The following is a 9,585-nucleotide window of genomic DNA, read 5'->3' on the forward strand; positions in this document are numbered from 1 at the left end:
TGGTGAAACTGCACAAAATGATCCGATGGTCAAAAGGTTGCAAACTTCATTTATTAGGAAGCTCGAACATTGCCAGCAAATTGAAGCCTGGTCAGAGTTCATGGTTCAAGGGCTAGGGACTGCATGGATCATTTTTTTCTTTTGCTGCCTCTGTTCCAAAATAAGTGTCAACTTTAGTAGTAGTACAACTTTGTACTAAAGTTTGCACAAAGTTGAGACACTTATTTTGGAATGGAGGGAGTACATATTTGCTATGATCTGTCAATATTTGAGATGCAATAGCATGCATGTTAGTCTCCTTTGTATTTGAAGAAATGTTGCAACGGGCAACCTTGGATGCAAGATACATGTAACAGGAGCTGGAAGCTTCATAGCATTGTACAAATTTATCTCGCTGATAAATTACAGTACGTACTAGTACTATACTAGTACTTCCTCCGTTCCTAAATATAAGTCTTTGTAGAGATTTCACCATTAACCACATGCGAATTTATATAGATGCATTTTAAGTGTAGATTCATTCATTTTGTTTCGTATGTAGTTCACCTAGTGGAATCTCTACAAAGACTTATCTACTAGTAATAGCTAGCCCCCACTACTAGGAATTCTCTATCCTCTCCTTGAGCCACATCATCAAAATTGACGTAGCCGTTAGATGAAGTAAATCAGTCATAATAGCCATCTGATCTAGATGTTGAGAGGCTCCGCACTAAGCCACATGCAAGCATGCAGAAATACCGTGGCACATGCATGTGAGTGGGTTTTAAATCACATCAACATGTCTGCATGCATGCATGCACCGGTAGCACGCATGTAAGTGAGCTTTTAAGTCCCATTAACATGTCAAAAATAAAAATATAATCCCATTATGCAGTAGGAGTTGGTTGATCTTTTTTCCTTACGTGGGATGATCTAAATGATGATGGGAGTTTATTTAGTTTGGCTACCACATTTGTCATGCGGTTATAGATTTTTTTAGGTCTACGAAATTGATAATTTTGCGCAGAGAGATATACCGCTGTTCCGCGGCAACGCGCAGGGACTCATCTAGTAATATTTAGGAACGGAGGGAGTACTATGTAAAGAGTTAGGTGTCGCACAGTGATAGTGTGAGGTGGGCCATGTAATCACTGAGCCTGCGTGTTTTCACTGCTCTTGCACTCCTCCGCTGTAAGAATGGAGAAAATTGTAATCTACTACCTCCTTTCGCCGAAAGCGTGGGACATCCAGCAGTCCTACCACCTCAGTAATAAAGACCAATGAGCCGACCAATCACATAGACCCAGCAGTAAGTTGGACGGACGAAGCAACCATCACTATTGCACTAGTGAGAGGTCGCGTCCGCTCTGCCCGGGCATGAATGCGGCACCGATTCTTTGGAGCGGCGCTGACCGTTTCGGGCGGGAAGCGCGCGCAGGCGATGGAGGGGCTTTGGGTGGGCCAGGCTGGTCAGGAGCAGGCGTGGCAGCTATCCGCATGTCCCTACCGGACACGCCCGGAAACGAGAGGATGCCCCAACTCTCGCGGCTAAAATCATACACTACACACCATATCTCTATAGGAGTAGGTCGATCTGTCGCACTCTCTAACACACACATGCTGTTAAACACACACACGCACACGCACGCACCTTGGTCCCGTTGCACCTTCTAACGTGACTTATTACACCTAGACGGAGGGAGTAGTAAGTATACGAGATATGGTGGCACACTGACTTAAGTCGAATACAAGTGCCCAAATTTTGTGTGCATGTTATAATAAGGATTCACTTAAAATAGTACATGAGCGAACAGAGGGATCAATTGGAAAATGTTCCCAGCAGTAGCGAGATGTGTGAGGTAGTAAGATACACTGCTGGCGCTTTTAGTTTTTCTTATTAATTTTTTTGTTTCACCCTCTGACTGGTGGGACCCAACGTACTACGTGGAGGGAGGTAAGGTGACTAAGGCTGCATTATTTCTGCACCACTGTGGATAGTCTTACCACCAAAGCCACATGACACGATTATGATTGAAATCCTAATGACTCCCACACACACACACAAAACACGGCATGCCTGTCACACGAATGCAGGAATGTATAAAAGGTTATTTTCCTCTCGTTGAACATAACGGGAGGGTTGTGTAGCTGGTTAGCCTGTTCGCTCATCAAACTTGAGGTCTCAGGTTTGATAACTACACTTGAGCATAATTTTTGCCAGGAGGATTCTTTGACTGGTCAAAATGTTCTCTAGGGTTTGCACGCTTCACACTCGCTCTCATGTATATATATACATGCTGGAGCCTCAGCGCTTGTAGTTGCTCTCTTCACACTCTCTCGCCCTCTCCCGCTGGAGCCTCATCGCTTGTAGTTGCTCTCTTCACACTCTCTCGCCCTCTCCAGATCTAAACAAGACTTCGTTGGCCTCTCTCTCCCCTCACTGCTACTCAAAGAGCCGGCAGGATCCGGCCGCCGGGAAGGGAAGGAGGCTTAACACTGTCACCGTCAGCGAGGGAGGGAATCCACTACCGGCGTTGCTGTTCACTTTCCACCCAGCAGCGGCGCCGGAGGGCCTCCGACCCCTTCTTCTTCGCCGCCGTCCCGTCGCCCACCGAACCACGCTCCAAGAACCTTAAGGTATATTTTACTTACTCCACATGCATTGCTCTAGATGCATGTATACCATGAATCTAGGACGTGGTTCAAAGAGGAAAGGAGTGGGGGAAAGTAGTGGGAAAAGTTGTATATAGCATGAATCTAGGACGTCGTTCTAAGAGGAAATGAAGGGGGAAAGTTGTATAGCATGAATCTAGGACGTGGTTCAAAGAGGAAAGGAATGGGGGAAAGTAGTGGGGAAAGTTGTATCGCATAAATCTAGGACGTGGTTCAAAGAGGAAAGGAAGGGGCGAAAGTACTAGTTCAAAAAGGAAAGGAAGGGACAAGGCTGTAGAGTTTGAGCAGGACTAGATTTGCTACGCTCACATAGGGAAAGGTGTCTAAAGATAACAAAACTGGGACCAACAAAAATATGCTCCTTGGTTGTTTGTTCTTTGTTGCAACAGACTGTGCATGACCACAGTACATCGGTAGATGCACATGGTGCTGGTGCGTCCACTGTCCCGTGCAACTCATTAGCTGTTGTTAATCTAAGGCCCTGTTTGGTTAAAAACTCCCTAGTCCCTACCTGCTTGATTCCAGGGACTAAACATGGACTAGAGGTTATTAAATGACATGATAAAAGACCATGTTACCCCTAGTAATGAACTAATAGAAACAAGGTGCGATGCGTGGCAGGGGCAACTGTTGGAAAAAGTCCCAAAATGACTCCCTCGGGGTCTTCTTTCTTTAGTCCCAAATGCCCACTTTTAGTCCCAAAAGGTCCCTCCTGTTTGGTTTAGATGTGATTGACACGGAGTTTTTTTAGTCCCTACACCAAAATGTCCCTGTAAACAAACACCCTCTAATAATGCCGCTGGAAAATTGATGCAATGCCACAGTTAAAAGCAAATTACATGTTTAACGAATTTTATTGTTAATATAATCTCTATGTTAATATTAATCAATGCCACCGTTTGAGAAATGTTACTGTCTTGCTTTCTTTCCCATTTAGATAAGGTAGATGCTTCTTTTTGTTGGCTTCTGTGTCATCCACCGTTATTGACCACTAATTGTTTCCTTTGCACCTCTGTGTAAACAGGGTTATCTACTTCACCTCGTTGCCATTGTGACCTTTTGTTGCACCACATAAAACACTTTTGTTTTAAGAGTGTTTTGTGCAGGTTAACCAAAATGTCACATCGACAACATTGCTTGATTGCTTGATCTTAGTGGAACTGCACAAGAGGAGATCTTGCTTCCTATTCGTTAAGGCGAATTTGGTTCAGATCTTCTTCTTGTGAGTTGTTTGAATTTCGCATCATGAGAGGTCAGTACTAGCCTTCTTTCACATGATTCTGCAGTGTGCTTTCATATGTTGTGCTACTTGTACGATAATGTTGCTTGATTTTAGTGAACTGCACAAATGGAGACAAGACTTCCAATCTGTATGTGCACCATAATATCCCATTGAGGTAAGATAAGGATATTTCACAACTGCTGGCCCGTATTTTTCCACTTTCATCAGAAAATTAAGTTTAGTACTATACTTGTGCTCCCTAATTGACATGCCAAATCTTACATTGAAGGCGAAGCTTGTCTGTTATTGAACCAAGTGATGAAGGGGAAGAACAAGCGGAAGAAAAACAAAAATCAACTCCCGGTGCTGTAATGAAGCACTGAAACTGTGATGACACAAGTAATGATATAGTTTTGCATCTTAATTTATTGCTATGGCTGGAACGAGCAATTGTTTTGCCACTGATTTGATGCCATACGTAATTATCTCTACTTTTGCAAACAGGGATCTTCTTTGAAGATACCATATATTTTAGTGGAACTGCACAAGAAGATGTTGGAAACATTAAACTAATCGAGGATTATATAGTAAGCATGGCCACCCCCGTAGATAGAAACAGATGGTTCCTGAGAAGTGCTTCATCTGTATGCTCTACACAATCAGCCTCCTGACAAATGTTGGTACTCACCCACTGATTCCATCCATATGATTGAGCTTTGTCATCTCTATTGGTGTTGCGCTACTGATACTGTCATGAAAAAGTGGTATTGTCCTTGAGAAGTGCTTCATCTATGCTGTTTTAAAATTTTCCTTTCCTTTTTTCGAGCAAACAGGGATCATCTTCCTTTGAAGAAGAATATGGAGTACGTGAAGTGACTAGTTCCGATTATGCTAGGATGAAGAAGCCCTGTCTATCTTCTCATCAGAAGGAGCAGTTGAAGGATGGTTACATTACTCCCCACAAGACCAAACTAACTTCAGGTCAGAAGGACTGACAAATCTCCATTTTGTTGCTGTGATGCGCGAGTACAATGTTGTTCTAGGATTCTTTCTGATGAGTTCCATTTTTCTAAGAGTGTGCTCTACATGGACCATGTATGTGCCTGTTGAAACTGTCAATTCATAGTACAGTTTGCTTTATACTAATCACTTTTTTGTATTTGTGCAAACAGGGGTGCTCAGCTTGATTTCAACGGGAACTGCACAAAATGTTCATGAATACATCGAATCATTCATTTCCACCACAAGAAAGGAGGTGCCCATAAGTTCAAGGCGTTGCAACATATAAGGGCGAAATCATACAAGCTACACACGAATTTGGTTGATTTTGGTGGAACTGCACAAAAAGAACATCTGGTTTATTTAGCACTAGGTACCATGTCAATGTCCAAACTGATGGCAAACCCTGCCCATTCCACAATCGTAGGCATTTGATATTTTGGAATGGGACAACCTTGTTAATTTTTGCTCATTGATTTTAGCAAGATATGCGTTTGATATTTTCGAATGGGACGCCCTTTGCTGTCAACAGCAGCGATCAATTTTTTCTTTATTCTTTAGTTGTGAAGTAAATATTGCCTCTGACATGTGAGTCGCTGAGATGCATAATCATCGATTGTTTTGAATGTTCTCTATGAATTGCCAGGCCTGTGTGTTTGATTGCAATGTACAGAAATGCTAAAAAGCTGCTCAAACTCTTTGTACTCCTTATGTTCCTTTTTACTTCGCACATTGTGAAAGTGCATACTTTTTTGTATAAGATTGGTCAAAGTAGAGATACTTTGACTGCAGACAAAGCTTGTACGCAGACTAGAAAGGACTGGAGGGAGTACATGTGAAACTGCTGCAAACGTGGTGATCACCCTGGGAATAATGCTAGTACATATTGTTTTGCATGTTCATCCAATGCCAGTGATACAGGAATTCGAACTAATCGAAATAAATTCATTCATACATGGTCGGATTTCATATAAACATGCCGGATTTCATTACATTTCATACATTCTTCAACTAAAAAGGGGTGTTTGTGGCCGCATGCATCTCCCAGATGTAGAGGCCGGGGTCATCCTCCTTTTCTAAAAAAACTAAAAAGGGGTGCGCTGGAGGTATAATTAATTAACCGAAGCTACCCACCTGTGTCCCGCTGAGCCGAACAAAAGCTTCAGTGACTTAACTGCAGGTGCAGTTGCATAACTGACATGTGGCCTGTTGGGCCCACGTGTCAGTCAGCCAACTGCACCAGCAGTTAAGTAGAAGCAGCGTTCTTCTCCAGCGCAGCTCTCCGACTCCACGTCGCCGCCAAGAAGCTAACCGGCCACCAATGGTCAACCCGCCTAGCTTGGCTTCAACCGGAGGGTAGCAGCGGTGGCCTTACTTGGACCCAAGCGGCGGCGACCTACTGTGTTCTACTCTTCCTCATTTTCTGTGTGGCGCGGCCTCGTTGGCAGCAGGGCGGGGCCTCGGCGGAGCCGGCGATGTCCTCTATCTCATTGCCAGTGGGCGGCGCCTCAGCGGAGCAGTGGAAATCCTCCCCCATGTTGCCGGCAGGGTGGGGCCTTGGCTGAGCCGGTGATGTCCTCTGCCTCGTTGTTGGCGGGGCGGGGCCTCGGCGGAGCCGGCGATGTCCTCTGCCTCATTGTTGGCGCCGTGGGGCCTCGGCGGAGCAGGGCATCGTCGACGCCAGCGAAGCGGGGACTCATCGGAGCCGGCATTGTCCTCTACCTCGTCCTCGGTCTCGCCAAACAGTGCCTCGCCCGCTTCATCGCCCTGTTTGCTAGCCTCTTTGTAGGCGGCCGCAGCCTCCGCCACCCGCATGCGGTACCGCCAGTGCTCGAGGCGGCCCTTGCGGGCGGAGCGGTACGAGTCGAGCAGCGCCTCCTGCTCCGCCCGCTCCGCGGTGATCTGCTCCTCCGCCTGCAGGTGCTCCTGGAGGAGATGGTGGTTGTAGGCGGCGTCGGCCTGCGCCTCCCAGAACTGCTCCTCACGCATCTGCCTCACCCTGTCCATATATTGGGCACGGGCCTCGCCGATGGTCATGGTGCAATGCACCAGCGAGGATAGCGCGGAGGAGGGGGTTGGCACCGGATCATCGACTACCATGTTCTCCATTGGGACGTCGTCGTCCTCCGGCTGCCTGCCGGCCAGCCGGTTGGCAGCAATGGCTGCCATCTCCTTGTGGTCCATCGTCCGCCCGTCCTGAAGAGCGCTGGAGCGCGAGGAAGGCATGGTGGGTAGAAGTGGTGTGGACAGGAGAAAGGGAACGAATGCGGATGACTGCGGCTATGGCCGGCGCAGCAGTTTATATAGCAATGGTGGGCGGGCGGAGGGACGGACGTGTGGCGCCGGAGTAGCCGCCTCGGCAACCGTGTATCATTAATGTGTGCGGCAGATGGATGGACGGACGGCACTTGTGTCGTTTGAAGGCGGAGCAATCGCCTGCACCGGGAAGCGGGGCGGCCGGCGCTGACTGTTTCGGGCGGAAAGCGCACGCGTGCGAGGAGATGACTTTACTTGGATAGGATGACAATGGGGACCCACCAGGTCCATAGCCTCACGTACGCAAGTGCCTCCTTATTATATATTTATATATAAAAACCTATAATTTATTTTGCTTCCTCCTGGTTTCCTGACATCACGGTCCCACACCATTGTCAACCTATGCACTCCCTCCTTTCCGGTTTATAGGGCTTATCTCAAAATTTTAGTTTTTCCATTTTATAAGGCTCAATTTGGTTGTTTTCCATCACATGTTCAGATTCCAAGGTGCATTAAATCGTTGCATGCAAGTATTAAGAGAAAATTGACCAATGCATGTACTTTATGCATGCATGCATTGCAATTAATGCATTGATAAACATAATTTTTTGAGGATAACAAGAGCATTAATTAGGTGCTTTTGCATAACTACAAAAAGTATTCCACCGCTCGCCATCTACCTTTATTAGTGAGATTTTTGAATTGAGCATTATAAACCGGAAAGGAGGGAGTAATCAATAAACAAGAGAATTGCACAAGAAGTGGCCGACAGCTGGGACCAAGCAGCTCGAGCAGTATTTGTGTTTTTGAGGTGTGAGCATTAAAGAGTTTTTCGATGTTTACCCCAGATATTAATTTTTCTCCTTTGAACAACAACGAAAACATCGCTGCATGTATTAACTGGGCGGGCTGTGGCCCATCCAGCCCAGGCCAGATATCCACCCCAGATATTAATTTTTTTCAAGCTGAAAATGGCTAGCCCAACTATACTTTTTTTTGAGGAATACCCAGGCAAGGTCAAGTTGTTATTCTCCGCCCCGCTGGGCTGCAAATCTTTCCTAGGAGGGATGCATTAGGCTTAACAAGAAAATGGGCTTTAAGAAATAATAAATGGGATGTAATTATAAAAACTGGGTAGTAACTATAAAAAAATGCACCAAACAGTGATTACTTTATAAAATATTATTTTTGGAATATTGAAAATTTTAATTTCATTAATTGTTGCGAGTGCAATGTTTGGTTGGATTTTTACGTAATATAAATTTATATTGAAATTGTATTTAATCTGACTAGAAATTTCGGGATAAAAATATTCGGATCCCATCAAAATGTGGGACATTTTATTGAATTCTGTTTTGAACGGTTGGTTGAAATGGGCTGTACTTTTAACAAACTGTAAATGGGCTGTAGTAAATTCCATTAGAATTCAAAAATGGTCTACACATTCTTACAAATCTCAAATGGGCTATAAGTTCTCTGCCACACACTTCTGGCCTTACTAAGTTGACGCGTCCCCTAAAAAACAGAGTTGACGCGTATGCAAGGCTTTGTCAACTTATAGTCAACACACGGTTCTAGCAGCAGTGGCCGTTGGATGTCCATCCAACGGATGCCGTGCTTCTTCTTCAATATCGGATATTCTAGCTTCACCCGCCCAAAAAATGATTCCTCCCCCTGACATCTGGGGCGCACCATTTCGGAAGCTGACCTTTGGGCCTACTAAGTTGACGTACAAAGGGCTTTGTCAACTTAGTCAATATAAATGATTCTAGCTGTAGTGACCGTATGATGTCCATCCAACGGCCGTCATGCTTCTTCAACCTCTGGTCTTCTTGCTCCAGCCGCCCAAAGTAGCGCCGGTCGTGCCGCCTACTCCCACCTCCCATGGCCGGCTGTGCTGCCGTGGAGGCCTCACCGCCCCTACTACTCCCACCGTTGGCCAGGCCATCCCTCCACTCACCAACACCCCCTGTTATTCTGCGGCGACGGCAGCGTAGCCGAACCAGTGAACCCTTGTACTCCTCTCCACGTGTGCATCCACTGCCGCGTCTTCCCCGGCTCCGCGTCGTCCCCTTCTTAGGCCTCGCTGTCGTCCACCGCCGTGGTGCTCTCGGTGCGGCGTGGTCAATGTGGTCAAGGAACGACTTCCATCGGACGTGGACTGTACGTGGAGAGGCTGACAGCTGGGTCCATGGCAGCCGCAAGGAAGTGCCTCCTTATTACGCGCAAAATAATTATTCCTCCACCTGACAGCGGGGACCCACCGGACGGGCAACCATATTTCGTGAAAAAAATGATTCGCCCCCTGACTGCTGGGACCCACGAGCTACATCTTCGCACACAAGGAAGTGCGTCCAGAAAAAAAATGATTCGCCTCCTGACTGCTGGGACCCACCAGCTACATCTTCGCACGCAAGGAAGTGCGTCCGAAAAAAAAATGATCCGCCCCCGACTGC

Source organism: Triticum dicoccoides, chromosome 5B, assembly GCF_002162155.2.
Source record: "Triticum dicoccoides isolate Atlit2015 ecotype Zavitan chromosome 5B, WEW_v2.0, whole genome shotgun sequence".
Classification (NCBI taxonomy): domain Eukaryota; kingdom Viridiplantae; phylum Streptophyta; class Magnoliopsida; order Poales; family Poaceae; genus Triticum; species Triticum dicoccoides.